This window comes from Panthera tigris, chromosome C1 (assembly GCF_018350195.1).
Source record: "Panthera tigris isolate Pti1 chromosome C1, P.tigris_Pti1_mat1.1, whole genome shotgun sequence".
In the NCBI taxonomy this organism is placed as follows: domain Eukaryota; kingdom Metazoa; phylum Chordata; class Mammalia; order Carnivora; family Felidae; genus Panthera; species Panthera tigris.
In genome coordinates this window covers 89,225,002-89,246,567 of record NC_056667.1, presented here as the reverse complement: position 1 = coordinate 89,246,567, position 21,566 = coordinate 89,225,002, and the positions used below count along the sequence as shown (strand labels likewise).

The following is a 21,566-nucleotide window of genomic DNA, read 5'->3' as shown; positions in this document are numbered from 1 at the left end:
GACATGATACTCTACATGGAAAACCCAAAAGATTCTGACAAAAAACTGCTAGAACTGATCAATGAATTCAGCAAAGTTATATGATTTAAATCAATACACAGAAATCGGTTGCATTCCTATACACCAATAATGAAGCAACAGAAAGAGAAATCAAGTAATGGATCCCATTTACAATTGTACCAAAAACCGTAACATACCTAGGAATAAACTTAACCAAACAGGTGAAAATCTATACACTGAAAACTATAGAAAGCTTATGAAAGAAACTGAAGAAGACACACAAAAAATGGAAAAATATCCCATGCTCCTGGATTGGAAGAATAAACATTGTTAAAATGTCGATACTACCTAAAGCAATCTACATATGCAGTGCAATCCCTATCAAAAGAACACCAGCATTCTTCACAGAGCTGGAACAAACAGTCCTAAAATTTGTACAGAACCAAAGCAATCTTGAATAAGATTGAATAAGATTCTTGAATCTTGAATAGCCAAAGCAATCGTGAAAAAGAAATCTGAAGCTGGAGGCATCACAATCCTGGACTTAACGATGTATTACAAAACTGTAATCATCAAGATAGTATGATACTGGCACAAAAACAGACACTCAGATCAATGGAACAGAATAGAGAACCCAGAAATGGACCCACAAACGTATGGCCAACTAATCGTTGACAAAGCAGGAAAGAATATCCAATGGAATAAAGACAGTCTCTTCAGCAAGTGGTGCTGGGAAAACTGGACAGCGACATCCAGAAGAATGAACGTGGACCACTTTCTTATACCATACACAAAAATAAACACAAAATGGAGGAAAGACCTCAATATAAGACAGGAAGCCATCAAAATCCTCGAGGAGAAAGCAGGCAAAAACCTCTTTGATCTTGGCTGCAGCAACTTCTTACTCAACACGTCTCTGGAGGCAAGGGAAACAAAAGCAAAAATGAACTACTGGGACCTCATCAAAATAAAAAGCTTCTGCACAGCGAAAGAAACAATCAGCAAAACTAAAAGTCAACCAACAGAATGGGAGAAGATATTTGCAAATGACATATCAGATAATGAGTTAGTATCCAAAATCTATAAAGCACTTATCAAACTCAACCCAAAAAACAAATAATCCAGTGATTATTGGGCAAAAGACATGAATAGACATTTCTCCAAAGAAGATATCCAGATGGCCAACTGACACATGAAAAAATGCTCAACATCACTCATCATCAGGGAAATACAAATCAAAACCACCATGAGATACCACATTACACTGTCAGAATGGCTAAACTTAACAACTCAGGCAACAACAAATGTTGGCGAGGATGCGGAGAAAGAGGGTCTCTTGCACTGGTGGTGGGAATGCAACCTACCTGGTGCAGCCACTCTGGAAAACAGTATGGAGGTTCCTCAAAAAATTAAAAATAAAACTACCCTACCACCCAGCAATTGCACTACTAGGTATTTATCCAAGGGATACAGGTATGCTGTTTCGAAGGGGCACATACACCCCAATGTTAATAGCAGCACTATCAACAATAGACAAAGTATGGAAAGAGCCCAAATGTCTATCAATGGATGAATGGATATGTATACAATGGAGTATTATTCAGCAATCAAAAAGAATGAAATCCTGCCATTTGCAACTATGTGGATGGAACTGGAGGGTATTATGATAAATGAAATTAGTCAGTCAGAGAAAGACAAATATCATATGACTTCACTCATATGAGGAACTTAAGATACAAAACAGATGAACATAAGGGAAGGGAAGCAAAAATAATATAAAAATGGGGTGGAGGAACAATACATAAGAGATTCTTAAATATATAGAACAGAGGGTTGCTGGATGGGTTGTGGGAGGGGGGATGGGCTAAATGGGTGAGGGGCATTAAGAAATCTACTCCTGAAATCATTATTGCACTCTATGCTAACTAATTTGGATGTAAATTTAAAAATAACTAATTTTAAAAAATACTGAAAAATACACAAACTAAAAAAAAAAAAAATCTATCTTTACATGAGTATTATCTCACCTCTTAAAGGTTCTTCTCTCCTTTATCCTAGGTCAAAGGAAACTCTAGGCAACATGATTATGTAAGGAAAGCCCCATGTGCATTTGGGCTGTGGTTCTGTTGATTAACATCACTGACTTACCTTGCTGTCTTTTGTATTGGGAACGGCCTCCAATTATTCGTTAAAAATCTACAGATTATCTGGAATAGATCATGTTTGACAGAAGTCCCTCTCTGTTGAGGATACCTTCTGGGAGATGCAGCTGCACTATCTGGAAGGGTCAAGCTGTCATTCCTCTGATTGTCTCATTTGTTTGTCCCATGCTGTGACAGTCTGCAAGTAGACAGACCCACTGCCATGGAACTCTTAGGGCCAAAGAATCGTGGTAACCTGTATCACATAATTTGACGACATAAAAGATTTGGGGAACAAGTGAAGACTGCAACCTGCCCTCTTCCATCTAGCCATACCCTCTACCATCTCTCTCCTGTTATTATCTTCTCTCCTCCTCTCCATACACAGAGGATGTGTATATAAGGACTATCTCTCACTGAGTTCCACTTAGAAAGTGAAAGCTGATCTTTGCTGTTCCTTGGATATAAAATCATCTAGGGGAAAAACCTCATTTCCCACTCAGCACTCTATCTTGGTTAAAGAATGAATCCTCTTTTTTTTTTTTTTATGTGCAATGAATTCCTACTTTGCATTTTATTCTCATGTGTACAAAAAGAAGTATAATAAAGTAGCATGGTTCAATTAATATTTAGTGAAAGTAATTTATTACTTTGAACGGTATTCCAGTGTTGAGGTAAAATGACAGCACTGGTTCCTCTGTGTATTTTGGAGAATTGTAGATTTATCAGAATATGATTTCCTCTTTCAACAACTTTCCATCATTCCTTCCATTGCTATTCTGATTGGATTCCTTTATCCTCTCTTCTCACACAATAATATGAAATGGTCAAGGGAAATCCTATTCTTTGAGGTTCAATATTCTACTCCCAGCTTGCTATAATTGAGATTTAAATGTGACAATCTGCTAGTATCATAGAGATGGGGCCGGTTTGCTAATAGTTAACCACCCATTAGTAGGTTTATCTGGCAGGTGTTTGTTTTCACAGTAGCTGAGTTTTATTTAGTCTTGACTCATTGAGCCTGAAATGCTTAGAGACACTTGAAGGAACTTAGCTCCCTGCTATTCAAATGGCAGAGCTCAGTAAATGAGTTCCTTAGGTAGATGCTAGCATATGCTGTTTTAGATTGCATGATTACATGTTAAAGCTTTACCCACCCCCCTACCCCCAAAATCACAAGACTAGGCTTTAAAACAAAAATAAGTAACAGTAGTTGAGAGGAGAACCTAATAATTTGTGAGCTTTATCATCAAGACTTTTGGGAACCTTAACCCTTCTAGATTTTAATATTTAATATCTTAATCCTTTACTAATATCATCACATTTGAATAAACTAGGACATACCTATTTATTCAGGATTAACAGAAACAATTAGATATCATGACATGATTAATATTTATGACTTCCTTGAGAATATCCAAATCGATATACACGTCTAAATTAAAGCACTGACTAAATTAAAAAAGAGAAAATTTAACAGAAATATAAACATTTATGACATGCAATGGCATATAATGGGGTATTATATCAAAGAATCCAATTAGAAACATTTCCTTAATAAAAACCAAAAAAGTAAAGTATATTTTTAATCATTTTGCCTCATTGAGAGGGGAGGTAGAAGCACGTCTTAAGTAAGTAAAATTGTGTGAATCACTTTATATACATTAAATTTTTGTTTTCCAATCAGCATTGTTGTGGCATAACTGACATTCAATAAACTGCACACATTTAAAGTGTACCATTTGATGTTATGGCAATGCACACACTGATACTGTCTACCATAATAAAGATGCTGAACAGGTACATCACCCCCCAGGTTTCCTCATGCACTGTGTAGTCATTCCCACTTCACATTTCCATCCCCTCCCCCATTGTCCCCCCTCCCCCCACCCTCACCCCTCACCCTCAAAAATTATCTTTCTTACTATGACTATACCACAGTTTGCATTTCCTGGAATGTGTACTTTTTGGTGTGGATACCATCATTTAAGCATATTTACATTTCACATACTCAGTAGCAGTGTCTGACTCCCTCCTCTCCAACAATTATAGTCATTATTTTAAATTTTAGTGATTCAAGTAAGTATAGTGCAGAATCTAATTGTGGTTTTAACTTGTATTTCCCTAACAAACTAGTGTTGTTGAGTTTCTTTTCAAGTGCTTGTTTGTCATCTTAATATCTTCTTTGGTGAAGTATCTTCAAACTGTTTACCAATTTTTAAGTTGGATTATTTTTTCTTATTATTGAATTTTGAGAATTCTTCATATGCTCTGGATATAAGATTTTTACTAGATATATAATTGGCACTCTTTGTTTTTGTTTGTTTGTTTTGTTTTGTTTACAGTCTGTGGCTTATCTTTCATTCCCTAACAGTATCTGTTCAAGAAAAGAAGTTGTTAATTCTGATGAAGTCCAATATTTCAGTTTGTTAATTGTCCAATTCAATCTATGGTCACAAAGGTTGCTCCTATGTCTCTTCAAAAGTTTTAGAAGTTTAGGGGCACCTGGGTGGCTCAGTCAGTTAAGCGTTTGATTTCAGCTCAGGTCATGATATCATGGTTCATGGGTTCAAATGAAACCACATGGGTGCTGAAGGGCTCAGAGCCTGTGGCCTGCTTAGGATTCTGTGTCTCCCTCTCTCTCTTCCCCTTCCCTGTTCACATATTCTCTCTCTCTCTCTCTCTCTCTCTCTCTGTCTCTGTCTTCCCCTGCTCTCAAAAATAAATAAACATTTAAAAATTTTTAATGTAAAGAAAGTTTTAGAACTTTAGATTTTCATTAAGTTCTATGCTGCATTTTGAATTACTTTATTTTGTATGGTTGGAGGCAGAAAACAAAGTTTATCTCATACTTTGCATAAGAATATCCAATAGAACACTCTGTCTTTTAATAGGCAAATTTAGGTAACTTACATTTAATGTGATTGTTGATAAGATTAGGTATAAACCTGTCATCTTACTGCCTGTTTTTCTATTTATCCCAGTTTTTCTTTGTTTTCTTTTTCCTTTTACTTCTTTCTTTTTTTTAAAGGATTAGTTAAATAAGTTGTATACAGCTGGTTAGGGGAGATGACCCCAAGCATAGTTGAAAATCTGTGTATAACTTTTGACTTCCCAAAACCTTAATTGCTAATAGCCTACTGTTGATTAGAATCCTTACCAATAACATAAAGAGTTGATTAATACATATTTTGTGTATCATATACTGTATTCTTACAATAGCTAGAAAAAATAAAATGTTATTAAGAAAATCATAAGGAAGTTAAAATACTTAGAGTACTATACTCTATTTATCAAAAACATCCACATATAAGTGGATCTGTGTTGTTCAACAGTAAATTACAATTCTATTTTATCTCCATTGCTGGCTGAGCTATAACTTTTTGTGTTGTTACAGTAATTGCTTTAGGATATATACTATACATCTTTATCTTATAATCTACCTTCCAGAGATACTATAACCCTTAAACTATAGTTTAATAACCTTTTATGGGTATACTTCCATAGCTCCCCACCCAATCTTTGTGGTCATGTCATACATTTCAAATAACATATGGTCACTATCTGTGTTTAAATAGTTGATTATCTTTTGAAAATATTTAAATAGTAAAAAAATCTCATAATTTACCAATGAAGTCATCATTTCAGATTCTATACTTGGAGTAGATTAATATTCCCATATATTATCATTTTGCATGCTCCTGAAAGAATTTCTTTAACATCTTAGAGTATGGATCTGATCATGATGTACTGCTCCAACTTGTGAATGTCTAAAAAAGTCATTATTCTTCCTCCTTTTTGAAATATATCTTTCTCAGTATAAAATTCTATGTTGACAGTTTTTCACCTCCAAATCTTTAAAGAGGTTGTTCTCCTCTCCTTTTGCTTGGATAGCTTTCAGTGAAAAATTTGTTATCATCTCTATTTTTGTTTCTTTGTGTTTTTGTCTTTGGATGCTGTTAATATCTCTTTATCATAGATCTTGGGTCACTTCATTATAACATACCTTTTATTAATATTCTCTTTTGCTTGAGGCTTGGCCTTATTGAGTCTCTCTCTGTATTTATAGGTTTTATCATATCTGTAATATTTCCAGTTATATTATTTTTAAAACGTGCTTCTTCTCCTACAATGAATGGACATTGTAGGATGTTAAGAAGTCAAATCATTTAACCAAGAGTTCTATAGGCAAGAAGTACAACAACATAATATATTAAATAATATATCTCTTGATTAAGTGAAAAGAGAGAGATGTGCTGAATGTAGTGTAAAGGGTGAAATAAATTAGAGTAATAAACTAGTTCTGGTTACACTAAACTTAAAACTCTCTATTTGTAATAGAGGCCATTTAAATATGTATAAATACACATTTTATGTGTGTATATGTGTGTGTGTGTGTGTGTGTGTGTGTGTGTGTGTGTGTGTGTATACATATATACATATATATACATATATATATATATATACATATACACACACACACACACACATACACTAAAACCATAATTGACTCAAGGCACCCAAAAAAGAATCCTATGGCTTCAAGGGAAATAGTTTGTAAAAGGGAAATATGAAAGGCAGTTTAGGCAGCTGGATAAAAATAGGTGAAAAACTTTGTGGCATACTTAACTATTATCTTCTTCCCACACACCTACTATACCCATTAGAAAATTCTTTTGATCCTGCCTTAAATATAACCAGATTCCAACCACTTGAATCTGTAGTTTTATAAATTATCTCCCTGCTTCTGCCCTTACCTCAGTCAGTCTTTAGATTAGCACAGCAGCTAAACTTGTTTTAAAATTCGAAGCCAGATATCACTTTCTTCTAATCAACAACACACAATTCATTTAGGTGTGAAAGTTAACATTTTTATAATGGTCTATAAGGCAGGCCTATTAAGCAGGCTGTGGATCTAATTTTCCATGACCTCTTTTATATTTCACAGCTCTCCTCCTCACTTTCTCTGCTCCTAGCACACTTGCCTCTGGTACTTCCTCTATCTAAACATTCTTCTGCAAATGCACCCTTTTCAATAGGTCTATGCTGCTTTCTTATTGGAAAATCTCCCAATATGGCTCTACTATTTCTATAGAATATGCTAATATGCAGCTTTCTAACATATTATATCGTGTATTGGTTCCTCCACCTGGAAGAGGATTGTCCTTCCTGTTTGTTCACTGATTTTCCTTGTAGTAGTCATTCAAAACATGGAAGGATAAAGACTAGGATGCCTAGCTGTAATACAGGCTTTCCATCCTAAGATGCTTTCAGAGGAGCTTTAAAAAAAAATGTTTACTTAATTTTAATAGAGTGTGCAAGTGGGGGATGGGCAGAGAGCGAGGGGGACAGAGGATCTGAAGCAGGTTCTGCCCTGACAACAGCAAGCCCAATGTGGGGCTCAAACTCATGAACCATGGGATCATGACCTGAGTCAAAGTTGGACACTTAACTGACTGAGCCACCCAGGCACCCCATCTCTGATGAGCTTTTTGCCTGTCATAAGAAAAAATTAAAACTTGAGTAATGAAAAATAAAAGGAAAGAATAAAAGAAAAAAATGTAGTAATATAAAACTTTCATAAGAGAAAATAAAAATGTACACAAAGTTCCTTTGACTTATTAAAATTTGATACATATGATGAATCTCATATTCAATGTAGAATATAGAAAAGGTGCAAAAATAATGATATAGTAGAAAACATAAACCTAAAATCTGAAAATAAAAACTAAATATTAGCACAAAGAGACTAAGAGTATTAATAATTCAAAGTATACAAAAATAAAGAACACAATTTAATAATCTTGTTAAAAATAAAGATTTAAAGCAACAACAATAAAATACATGAAACCAAATAAAAATTATTTGAGTTTAGTGGCCTGGATTTTGAAACAGGGACATTGTATTAAATTCTAGGAGTTTAAGTCCCAAGCAATAGACTTAATTTTCTAAACCCTGGCTTCTCACATACAAAATAGAAACATTAATTTCTAACTCAGTGATTGTTAGGATTAAGGAAGATAATGTATCTTACAGATCTAGCACAGAATCTGGCATCCAGTGAGTTGTCAATGGATGACGTCTACTATTATAGTCAGGCATGGATTGTAGACGCCAATATTTAAATTCTGACACAAAGAAATCCATGGAATATGTTAACATGTTAAACCATATGAACAGTGTATGTAAGTTTATGCAGCAAGTATACGTATATATAACTTAAAATTTAAAAACAGAGTCAAATAATAGCAATCACAGACCAGGACTTCTAAAAGCTTAAGTGTTTAAAGATAAAGAACAGTAAAATGGAATCTGTGTCTTATCCTCCGTGCCAAAGGGATTCACACCATCAACCACCAAGAGATAAACTAATGTCAACATTCAACTTTAGCACTTCTCCCTCCCCATTAATGGAGAGCATTCTTCATGCCTCCAGTTAGCTCCTTCCAACTGACAAAGATGCCCTCATTTCAGGTTCACTATCATGTGTCTTATTGCTTGAACAGTCCTTTATTTCTTGCCTTTAAATATCTTTATGTGGTTGGCCATTATAGATCATTTCCTGGAAGGACTATCATTGCTAGATGCAATTGCATCTAGCAAAGATAGTCTAGTAGTCCTTAGCCCTGTCTGCAAGTTAAAATTGCCTAGGGAGCTTTAATCAATCAATCAGACAAGCAAAACAAACAAGCCACAGATTGCCAGGCTGTACCACAGGTCAATTATATCAGAATCCCTGTGAATGGAGTCCAGACAATGTTACATGTGAAAATTTCTCAGCTGCTTTTCAACTTGCAATGGGAACCATTGCTTTGTGTTATGTATGAGCATTTTTCACGGCCTTTTTAACATTTGACTTTATTTATTTTTTTTTTTAAACTTTTTTTAACATTTATTTATTTTTGAGACAGAGAGAGAGCATGAACAGGGGAGGGTCCGAGAGAGAAGGAGACACAGAATCTGAAACAGGCTCCAGGCTCTGAGCTGTCAGCACAGAGCCCGACGCGGGGCTCGAACTCACGGACCGCGAGATCATGACCTGAGCTGAAGTCGGCCACTTAACCGACTGAGCCACCCAGGCGCCCCTTAACATTTGACTTTAGATGAAGTTAACTATTTCTGTTTCTGTGTACCTTTCCTCTCAGGGTTTCTTTGTCCAAATCTGTATATAGTTTCTATTTTTTAGAGTATGGTAGAAAAATATTGCACCGCTCAATTCAATCCTCAAAAAGCCTCAGCAGAGCAAATCTAATCTACTACCCATGGCGTCTCTTTCTTCATCAAATAGGCAGAATGAGGCATCACAAAATAGCTCCAAAATACTATGCCTCTGTTGATCTTTTCATTCCTCTGTCTACTTTCCTGTGACCTTTGTCACCTGATTTCAAGTCCTAATTTTATTCAGAACTCTCACCATATGAATTCAATACATGAAAAGAAACATATTTCGCTGGTCCGTGTGGAGACTTTAGAAAAAATGTTGGGGGGCGGAGGAGGAACAATTTCTTCATGGATATTTAGGTCAGTCACAGAATATATGGCAAAGAAGCTATTTGCTGAACCACTCAATTCCTATTAAGACTTAAATATTTATGTGCATATGTATATATGTATATATACATGTAGATCTGAAATTAAATATGACAACCACTTATCTAAACACAGCTCTAGAGAATGAGGCACAATAATTTAACTGGATGATTTCAACATAAAAAAAGACGCAACCTTTTTTTAAGCATAATTTCTCAACAGAAAAATCACCTGATCAATTTCAAATAGTGGTAGAATAGTCTGAATTCACCTGTTCTAGGATTTACTTTCTGAATCTTGGCATCCTAATTTCATCTCACAGCCTTTCCTAAGGTTACCATAAAGTATCCTTATAGCGGTATGGAACAAAGATTGCAAGCCCCAGACTTTGCATAGTGGTTTTTAGTCTTGAGTTCATTTTAAATCATGTGGTGTACTTTAAAAAGAATCTCTCTGACCTCAGCCACAGCAATTTCTTACTTGACACATCTCCAAAGGCAAAGGAATTAAAAGCAAAATTGAACTACTGGGACCTCATGAAGATAAAAAGCCTCTGTGCTGCAAAGGAAACAATCAACAAAACTAAAAGGCAACCAACAGAATGGGAAAAGATATTTGCAAACGACATGATCAGACAAAGGAGTAGTATCCAAAATCTATGAGGAACTCACCAAACTCCACACCCGAAAAACAAATAATCCAGTGAAGAAATGGGCAGAAAACATGAATAGACACTTCTCTAAAGAAGACATCCAGATGGCCAACAGGCACATGAAAAGATGCTCAATGTCGCTCCTCATCAGGGAAATACAAATCAAAACCACACTCAGATATCACCTCACGCCAGTCAGAGTGGCCAAAATGAACAAATCAGGAGACTATAGATGCTGGAGAGGATGTGGAGAAACGGGAACCCTCTTGCACTGTTGGTGGGAATGCAAATTGGTGCAGCCATTCTGGAAAACAGTGTGGAGGTTCCTCAGAAGATTAAAAATAGACCTACCCTATGACCCAGCAATAGCACTGCTAGGAATTTACCCAAGGGATACAGGAGTGCTGATGCATAGGGGCACTTGTACCCCAATGTTTATAGCAGCACCTTCAGCAATAGCCAAATTATGGAAAGAGCCTAAATGTCCATCAACTGATGAATGGATAAAGAAATTGTGGTTTATATACACAATGGAGTACTACGTGGCAATGAGAAAGAATGAAATATGGCCTTTTGTAGCAACATGGATGGAACTGGAGAGTGTTATGCTAAGTGAAATAAGTCATAGGGAGAAAGACAGATACCATATGTTTTCACTCTTACGTGGATCCTGAGAAACTTAACAGAAGACCATGGGAAAGGGGAGGGAAAAAAAAGTTAGAGAGGGAGGAAGCCAAACCATAGGAGACTCTTCAAAACTGAGAATAAACTGAGGGTTGACAGGGAGTGGGAGGGAGGAGAGGGTGGGTGATGGGCATTGAGGAGGGCACCTGTTGGGGGAAGCACTGGGTGTTGTATTTGTATTTATTTGACAATAAATTTCATATTAAAAATAAATAAATAAAAAGAATATTAGGACATCACCATAAATTAAATGAGAAAATGAGAAACACTGGAACCAGTGCATTAGCATTTAATGTTTGTTTGTTTTTTGCATTTTAGCTATTTTTTTAAATTTCCTTCTACTATTCAGATGTGTCTCTAGGACAAAGTCAATTAAAATGTTAAATTGCTGTGAACAAGGCATGTATTCCAAGACATACTTTTTTTTTTCATATAAGTAACTCACACAAGTGCTTGCCAAAGTCACTGGGAAGATTTAGATGCTAAAAGAGACCATCTCAATATTTTTAAAATTATTTTTAATGTTTATTTACTTTTGAGAGGCAGAGGTGGAGGGCAAAGAGAGAGGGAGACACAGAATTCAAAGCAGGCTCCAGGCTCTCAGCTGTCAGCACTGAGCCCCTTGCAGGGCTCGGACTCCAGAACAATGAGATCATGACCTGAGCTGAAGTTGGATGCTTAACCAACTGAGCCACCCAGGCGCCCCCATATCAATATATTCTTAATGGAGGGTAGAAGATCATAAATAAACTTCCATAATTATAGCCCAGCTAGCCTGGATACATAAAGCTGAAATCATCTTTTCCCGAAGATGGCTAGAAGCAGCAGAAACAATTATGAAGAAAAACATCAGTAAAACTGAGCAGCTCTCATCACTGCTAGAAAAGCCAACTTGATTTCAATTCTCATAACTATTACAAAGGCTGGCCAGCCAGTACAGGGTTACAAGAGGTATGCCAAACATCTCTTCAAAAGATTAAGATAAAACTGATACCGCTTTAACTGAGTTTCATGGACAAGTAATAAAAATACTTTAAAATACTTCAAGTTTACAGTTAAAAACAAGAAAAAAAGCTAAGATGCCAACGAAGCAACACATTTCATGTATTCCATGTTCTTGCCCATTTCTAAGAAAAAGTCTTTAGAAAAATGATTTCAAAGTAAATAAAGAAGCTGTCTCAGGGACAAAACATTTAGATTTAATGTTTTTGGAATATGTGTGCAATTTATCCAAACTTAAATGTTGTTATATTTCTACAACTTTCTTATGTACATACTGAATACCATTAAAATTTAAATATTTTAGCTGTATTTATGTCAGTATTATAGGACAAGAGTGTAGGAGGCTTATGAAACTTATTAAGTAAGGGACTACTGCTCACAGGTTGACCTATCCGATAATACCTTCAAAAAGGACACTTGATCTACAGATATAATCTATATTAGTTGTTATAAATATTGTATCACAGACTAATGGAGGAATGCAATTCTATGATCTAGTGATTAATTTCATTCAACTTGTTCATGGGCTGGGATTAGAAGAAGCTATATAATTTTTTTCCTCAGTAGATAACCACTGGAATTTTATTTCATTCAGTAAGAATCTCCATTGTTCTCAAAGGCTTTTACTTAAATATAATATACAGAAAAAATACATAAATCATAACTATGTAAATACACATTGTTTTGCAATTGTGGTTGCAATTACTTACAACCTAGAAGCTCTGCTTATGCCCTTTTAATACCCACCGCTCCCACCCCCATCATCCTCAGGAATAATCTAACTACAACTTTTAAAAGAATGGAATAGCTTTGTCTGCTTTTTGTGCGTTAAAAATAAAATTGTTAAAAAATGTTGTACAATATCATGTGTTTTCTTTTGTTCAACATTAAGGTTGTGAGAGTCACCACAATTATTGTCTATAATATGTAGATTTTAAATGTTCATTGCTATGTAGTTTTCAAATGAGTGAATTACCAAAATTTCCATATTTATTTATTTTATTTACTGTATTTATTCATTTTACTGTGGATGGATGTGGCATAATTTTTAAAATAAATTAAATCAAGTCAGCATGGAGATACTCAGTATCTCAGGTTTTTTTTAACTTTCTTTTTTTAAATTTTAACTTGTTTTATTTTTTATTTATTTTTTTTTTAATTTACGTCCAAATTAGTAAGCATATAGTGCAACAATGATTTCAGGAGTAGATTCCTTAGTGCCCCTTATGCATTTAGCCCATCCCCCCCTCCCACAACCCCACCCTTAACCCTCAGTTTGTTCTCTATATTTATGAATCTCTTCTGTTTTGTCCCCCTTCCTGTTTTTATATTATTTTTGTTTCCCTTCCCTTATGTTCATCTGTTTTGTCTCTTAAAGTCCCCATAAGAGTGAAGTCATATGATTTTTGTCTTTCTCTGACTGACTAATTTCACTTAGCCTAATATCCTCCAGTTCCATCCACGTAGTTGCAAATGGCAAGATTTCATTCTTTTTTGATTGTTGAGTAATATTCCATTTTGATTGTTGAGTATAAATGGATAAAGACATCTTCTTTATCCATTCATTCACCGATGGACATTTGGACTCTTTCCATACTTTGGCTATTGTTGATAGCGTTGCTGTAAATATGGGGGTGCATGTGTCCCTTTGAAACAGCACATCTTCATCCTGTGGATAAATGCCTAGTACTGCAATTGCTGGGTCGTAGGGTAGTTCTGTTTTTAGTTTTTTAAGGAACCTTCATACTGTTTTCCAGAGTGGCTACACCAGCTTGCATTCCCATATAATAAGTCAGTTTTGATACTAACAAGTTGTTGGTGATTTTAAGTAGCCAAGAAGGGCTATTGAAAGTTGGGTGGTACATTCTATTCTGGTGCCAGAGTGACCTCAGCTTTCAGATAATTACCTAATTTGTTTTGAGTACTAGCCCACTGTGAGCTAATGTGCTCTGCTAAATCCAGTAATGTGAGTGATACTAAATTGGATGTTTATTCTCAGAAATTTTACATTGAATTTTCTTCATGTTGCCTACTCTTTCTCTCAGTCTTCTTCTTTCCAGGTTAAGATTAAGCTGGGAGAATATATTTTTTAATATGAAATTTATTGTCAAATTGGTTTCCATACAATACCCAGTGCTCATCCCAAAAGGTGCCCTCCTCAATACCCATCACCCACCCTCCTCTCCCTCCCACCCCCCATCAACCCTCACTTTGTTCTCAGTTTTTAAGAGTCTCTTATGCTTTGGCTCTCTCCCTCTCTAACGTCTTTTTTTTTTTCCTCCTCACCTGCTTTTTTCCCTTATAGCTTCTATGGGAAATGGCGGCCAGTCTAGGAGCTACTCCACATAAAGCCACCAGAGAAAATGTGCTACCAGACATATTCTTGCTGCTTCACACTGAAATGCATCCAACAAACGTGAGCACTTAAAACCACTTAGACATTCATTTATGTATCCTTCACCAATTATCTTTTCCAACCACACAATTACTACTGCAAGTATTTCATTCTACAATGAAATGTAGCCCAAAATTAACACTCCTGAGAAAATGGCCCTGCCTTTGATTTTACAGAAAACAACCAAAGCCATTAGAACACCTATAACTTCTTTTTAAGTAGCTTATTTGTATCTACAACATGCTTTTCCTCTGTATTCCTTGTGCCAATAGAAGAGCTGATTCTCCCTTTGTTTAAATCCTTTTTCTTTACTGACACTCTGGAGTCCTCATCTCTTTATTTATTCAAGGAATCTGAATGCAAAACATGTGTTTGTGTGTATGTGTGTGTATACTTATATACACTATAATATACTTATATACATATATATACACACACGTACATATATATATATATACACACACACACATATATATAGTTTTGTCTTCATCTCATTCTCCAGTTTTAGTCACTATGTTGAATCAAGGTTAAAATACTTTAATAATTCTCAAATTTAAATGTCAGAATGGCTAACATTAACAACACAGGAAACAACAGACATTGGGAAGGATGTGGAGAGAGGGGAACCCTTCTTACACTGTTCATGGGAATACAAAGTGGTGCAGCCACTCTGCAAAACAGGATGGAGGTTCCTCAAAAAGTTAAAAATAGAACTACTCTATGATCCAGAAATTGCACTAAGAGGTATTTACCCAAAGAATACACAAACACCGATTCAAAGGGATACATGCACCCTAATGTTTATAGAAGCATTATCAACAATAGCCAAAGTATGGAAAGCATCCAAATGTCCATCAACTGATGAATGGATAAAGAAGAAATGGTGTGTGTGCACACGGGAATATTACTTAGCCATAAAAAATGAAATCTTGTCATTTGTAACAATGTGGGTGGAGCTAGAGTGTATTACAGTAAGTGAAATAAGTCAGTCAAAGGATACATATGGTTTCACTCACATGCGGAATTTAAGAAACAAAACAGATGAACAATGGGGGAGGGAAGGAGAGGCAAACCATAAGAGACTCTAAACTATGGAGAAGAAACTGAGGGTTGATGGAAGGGAGGTGGGTGGGGGATGGGTTAAATGGGTGGGGGGTACCGAGGTGGGCACTTGTAATGAACACAAGGTATTATATATAAGTGATGAATCACTAAATCCGAAATGTAAAACTAGTATTACACTGTATGTTAACTAACTGTAATTTGAATAAAAACTTGGAAGAAAAAAAATAAAATTTCAATGAAAGTAAAAATACAAAATACATATCCAAAAGAAAGCTTACAAAAGCCAGTGCAAGATAGTTATCTTGTAACCTGTTTCTTTGTAACTTCTTAGAGATAGTTGATAATCTTTTGCTTTTATAATATTAGAGAAATTTAATGAATATGTATAGATGCAGATGTTAGAAAACTACTGCTGCAATGGGAATCACATATATTAGACAACTAATTTGTTCTTTTACTGTCAACTTAAATGACGTTATTTTAAAAGATGATGCAACTATATACATTCAATTAATGATTAGTTTATAAAAAAGGAAAATAAACTTACATGATTTGATTAAAAAGAAAAAACAATTCTTTCTCTTAGTCACTTCAGCCAGGGATCCCACTCTTTCCAAGTGTTCAGAGTCAAACTTTTAAAAATAGCTGTCTAAACGTTTAGCTTTTATATCCTCACTTCTTAGTTTCCCAATCAGCAAACAATTCCAATTTACCACTTCCCTGAAAATTCTGTCACAGAACAAATTAGTAAGTCCAGCATTCACTAAGTAGCTTTAATGAAATGTCATAAATATTTCTGAAATTCATCTGATTTTCACCACCCCACTCCCACAGCCTTTGTCTGGGCTACACTTAGTTTTCATCCAGAAAATTCCCACAGTTGGACTCTTTCATCATTAGGCTAGCTCACCGTCAAACTGTTATCCACAAGGCAGTGAAAGTGGATTTCCAATAATGCAAATCTAACAGGTCTCCCCTTTTTAAGGATTCACTCAACCCCTATTTCCTTTAAAATGAAGTTATCAAACCTTAAACATGTTAAACAAGGTCCTGCAAGATCTATCTGGAGGACTTCTCTAGCCTTAACTCTTACCCTTCCCCTTTTGCACACTATGCATTGGCTACAATAAATATTTTCAGTGCTTTGTGAATACAATGTATGTTATTTCCATTAAGGTTCACTCCTCCCTTTCTCTTCTAGTATGCAAGTGCCTATTGGTAGCCTCCACTCCTCTGTAGTAAATATGAGTTAAATATCATATTCTAAAAGCATTCTTCCTTGATTATTCAAACTATTTTGTTCTGTGTTCAAAGATTCCTATATTTTCTCTCTCGTCATTTTAAGTACATTTTATTGTCACTATTTTTCTAATGGCCATTTTTTTCTATGAACTACAAACTCTTTGAAAGCAAAAGTGACACTATCTTTTCTCTAGTATATCCCAACAGCTACTACAATTACTGAAATCTAATATACATTTCCTAATGAAAGAGAGGAAAACAGACATGCACAAGGGCTGAGGTCTAGGCAGAGAATGTGCCCAGCTCTGGAATCCACCTCCCACAAAGGTTTTCTGCTCTTTATCACCTGAGAGGTAAAGAATGTCTGGATGGGGAAAAAGCCAGGTCAGGAGAGTCAAGGTTACTCCTGCCGGAGTCTTTCACATCCCTGCACCTGCAGCCTCCCCAGGCTTCCTCTTCTAGGCAACTTTTCTCAGTGTAGCCTCGGAACACCTTGCATCAGAATTATATAAAATACTTGTCAAAATTCAGAATCTCTGACCTCACTACCTTCCAAATCAGACTCTTTGAACAGGACCCTCAAATCTGGATTTTAAACAAAATTTTTGGGTGATAATTATGTACTCCAGCATTAGACCAAAAAAAAAAAAAATGAATAAAAGGATGCTTATTAAATTTTCTGACCTTAAATTACAAGTTATAGGAAAAAGAAATGGCTTCCACTTAGTTTGAAAAGAAATGGTGTCCTCAAAGTGGCCAGGATTTTGTAAACTTTCGGAGGAATCCCTTAAGGGTAAAGTAATTGAGGATTACAGTGAATTCTTAAAGACTGCAGCAGCATTACAAAGAGTAGAGTGAAGAAAGATGAGAAAAAAAAGAAAGTGGAAGAATGAGTCAGAGGAGAAGAAATAAAAGTATGAGCAACTGTTGAGCATTAGGATTATTTTGTCCTAAGTGTTCTGTTTTATTTCCCCAATTCAGATATATATGTTATTAATATTAAGTTACTATTAACTATATTATAAATTATAACATATATATTTTATATATCATCTTACCTCCATGGAATTATATTTCTTTAGCTTTTACCTGGCCCTTGACTAGCTTTCTTGGATTTAGGCACTTTTATTTTTTTTTTTTTAAGTTTATTTATTTATTTATTTATTGAGAGAGAGAGACAGAGAGAGAGATAGCATGAGCAGAGGAGGAGCATACAGAGAGGGATAGAATCCCAAGCAGAGAGAATCTGTGCAGAGCACGATTTGGGGCTCAATCCCACGAACCATGGGACCATGATCAAGAGTTGGCCTCATAACCAACAAAGCCACCCAGGTGCCCTCACTTATAATTTATAAAGCTAAATGTGTTGACAATTTTTTCATCATATTTACATTTTACTTATTATCAATATGAATCCCAAATATATGTGCTATATAAATTTTTCTGAAGGTCTATAAACCAAAGATGTTGGGAATATAATTTTTTTCATAGTTTTTCACACCACTAGCAGCAGCCTTTAGTGCCTACACATAAGACTGACCTTGCACAGAGAGAACATAAACAAAATTAGGTGACTACTCAAGAAAGCACTTCTTTCCAGTCATTATGGCTTCTAAAGATCAGCATTTAAGAAGTTCCCACTAATTTCCTCAGGTCATTTCACTAAGTCAACTTCATATTTTAACATGGCATAATCACAAAATAATACAAAGTTTTATTCTTTCCTATTTTCAATGGAAGGGGTAAGAGTAGGTGAGCAGTGAATTTTCTAAAGGGAGACAAAAACATTAGACTTTAGGCTTGTGTATTCTATTCGTTCCCAGAACACCAAATGGGAGAGAGCTGAGGGGAGGGCAAAGCTCTCTCCCTGGTGGTGACTCCTGAGCACAGAGGGAAAAATGAAGTGACTCATGCTTTGAGCCAGATGATGAATGCCTGAGGTGAAAACCTCTCTGCTTGGTATTTATTTTCCATCCTTTATGCTGATCTTAAAATTTTTCCAGTTCATGTTCTCCTTAGGACATTCACAGGTGCTGAAATTACTGCAATAGGAAGTCTTCACTATTCTTGAGAAATCAATCTTTCGACTACAGAGAATACTGGCCAGTTATAAATATGAGCATATTAATGCAATCAGAGTAACTCAAAAGAAATCTAAAAGTGAGAAATGAAATTATTAGATTTTATATGACCTTTCCTTCAACTAATCATAGGGAAATGTTTGTGAGAATGTCTGTACATAACTCCAACACCTATGCAAATTCACAACGTAGAAAGAAAATTCTGAACTCTTCTCAGAATTCTTCAGTGTTTTAAAAGCTTTTGTAATCCTGTATATATATATATATATATATATATACACATATATATGTGTGTGTGTGTGTATGTATGTATGTATGTATGTATGTATGTATATTTGCAGTTACTCAGGTGTTTATAAAATGTAGGTCAAATTTTTGACCTGAATTTTCTAGCAAAGCATCCCTATATTCAAGTGAACTTATTTAAGTAATTAACTTTTAAAATTACCTTTTATTAGGATTACTATACACACCTGCACTCTATCTACCTCTCTATCTCTCTCTCTATCATCTATCTATCTATCTATCTATCTATCTATCTTTCTACATACATACATACATACACACACACACACACACACACACACACGCACACACACACATACAAGCATACTGAAATCCTAGTCCCAAATGTATTCTTTGTTAACATTTTGGTGTTTAGACTTTCAGTTTTTTATTAAAATGCTTTCCATCCTTTAAACTTGTGACTGCATTTTAACTCTATTTAGAAACTTGCTTTAAAATATTCATTTCCAAATTTTATACATTTTAACTATTCTTTTAAAATTTAAAAAAAAATTAAAATTTAAAACCTTCAAAGTCCATCCCATATTATAATTTATTTAATCAATCCCCTTATATTAGAAAATTTTATTCTTTTCAATTTCTATACACTTTTCTATAATAGATATATTTATACATAAATTTGGGGAAAGGTTTTCAGTCATTTTCTTAGAATAATTCATTGAAAACTATTTGACACATTATACTAAGTTGTCCCTTAAAATTTAACTTCAGAGCACCTGGGAGGCTCAGTCAGTTAAGGGTCTGACTTCAGCTCAGGTCATGATCTCGTGGTTCATGGGTTTGAGCCCCTTGTTGGGCACTGTGCTGACAGCTCAGGGCCTGGAGCCTGCTTTGGATTCTGTGTCTCCCATTCTCTCTGCCCCTCCCCTGCTCATACTCTGTCTCTTTCTCTCTTTCAAAAATAAATAAACTTTTAAAAAGATGTAACTTCAATCTGTACTCACAGAAGAACCGTAGATTTCCTTCTAGGCACTAAAATTATAAAAAGTATACACACACAACTCACACACAATTCTTGCTACATTGCTGAAATTTTGTCTTTCTGTAAAATCACTATTTTAATTTTTATATATTTACATATCAGTAATATAAACCATCTCCTCATTTTTCTCTTTATTTCTACTTTTATGTGAAATACAGATTAAAAATTTTCACCATTACCTACTCAGAAGTTTGCAGACATTCATTCCAATTCTTTGTTTGTCTTTGAGTTGTATGTAATTATTTCCTAAACATAATTTTTCTATTTTATGTAAATAAATCTATGGATCTTCCCCCTCTTTGGCTTGACCTTTAAAATGTTCTTTCCCCCTGGAAGCTGCATTGGTGTTAAATAAGTAACTAATAATTCTATTTATGTTTTCTGCTAATTCTTTTGTTTATGATTTGGTGCAGGGCAGGAGCTGTGAGAGAATGCAGTTAGAAATGCCATTATCTGAAAGTACTTATAGGTAAACACTGATCACCATTGGCATTAGCATAATCCTTTCTAATGGAATAGATTCAGATATTTACAGAAATGTCATATCTTGTGGGGGGGCAGGGAGCACACAACAACCAAAGAAGTTAGATTTGAGGGAATGTCAATACAACTCTCAGAATAGCTGCCATCATATAAAAAACAAGTCTAATAGACTTAGTTATTTAGACATAGCAAAAGGATTAAGGATCCACAGGGGTTGGTGGTTCTAAATTACAGCATGGGAGCAACCATTTAACCTCTCTTCTCTCATCTTACTTTGGTAAACGTATGTACCAGGCAAAAAATATCAGGAGTTAGAAATGGACTCAGTACAGTGTTAGGAATCCAAGAACTTAGTTATGGTAACCAAAAATAGGTACTGTTCTATTTTCAATGTTCATAAAAGTAGCTAAGCTATCCCTGAATTTATTAGGTATCTAAGAAGATGCCTGTATTAGTCAGGATTATCCAGAGAAATAGAACCAATAAGGTGTGTGTGAGTGTGTGTGTGTGTGTGCGTGTCTGTGCGTGTCTGTGTGTGTGCATGTATGTATGTGTATGTGTGTAGAAAGACAGAGAGAGAGAAATTATAAAAAAATAGCTTACATGATTATGAAGGCCAACAAATCCCAAAACCTGCAGTATACAGGCTGAAGAACCAGGAGAGCTGATGGTATAGTTCTAGTCCAAAGGCCAAAAGGCTGAAGACACAGGAACAATGGACTTTTTGAGTCTGAAATCAAGATAAAAACCAACATCCAATTCAAGTATTCTGTGCAAGGAAGGAAAATATGTAAACAGAGTAAATGTCAAGTTCAGTAAGGACAAAACCATGCCCATTCCATGATGGAAGTGGTCCAATATACTTGAACTGCCACCAGTTAGCTGGTTGATCACTGTAAAGAATGATGCTATATTGAGGACTCGTTGATCTCTCTCTGTAGATTGAACACTTGGCAGTAGCCATATCCAGGCTGAGCTTGGTAAGTGAAAGTTAAGCCCATGC

At 35.2% G+C, this 21,566-nt stretch overlaps 1 long non-coding RNA gene across 1 annotated transcript in view; it reads right to left on the bottom strand.

Moving 5' to 3' along the window:
- The window catches only part of LOC122241190, a 113,767-nt gene extending 92,474 nt beyond the window's left edge, over positions 1–21,293 (bottom strand). The window contains exon 1 of the long non-coding RNA XR_006221215.1: positions 21,167–21,293. This is a non-coding gene — a long non-coding RNA (uncharacterized LOC122241190). The remainder of the gene's footprint in view (positions 1–21,166) is intronic.
- Between the last annotated feature and the right edge of the window lie 273 nt (positions 21,294–21,566).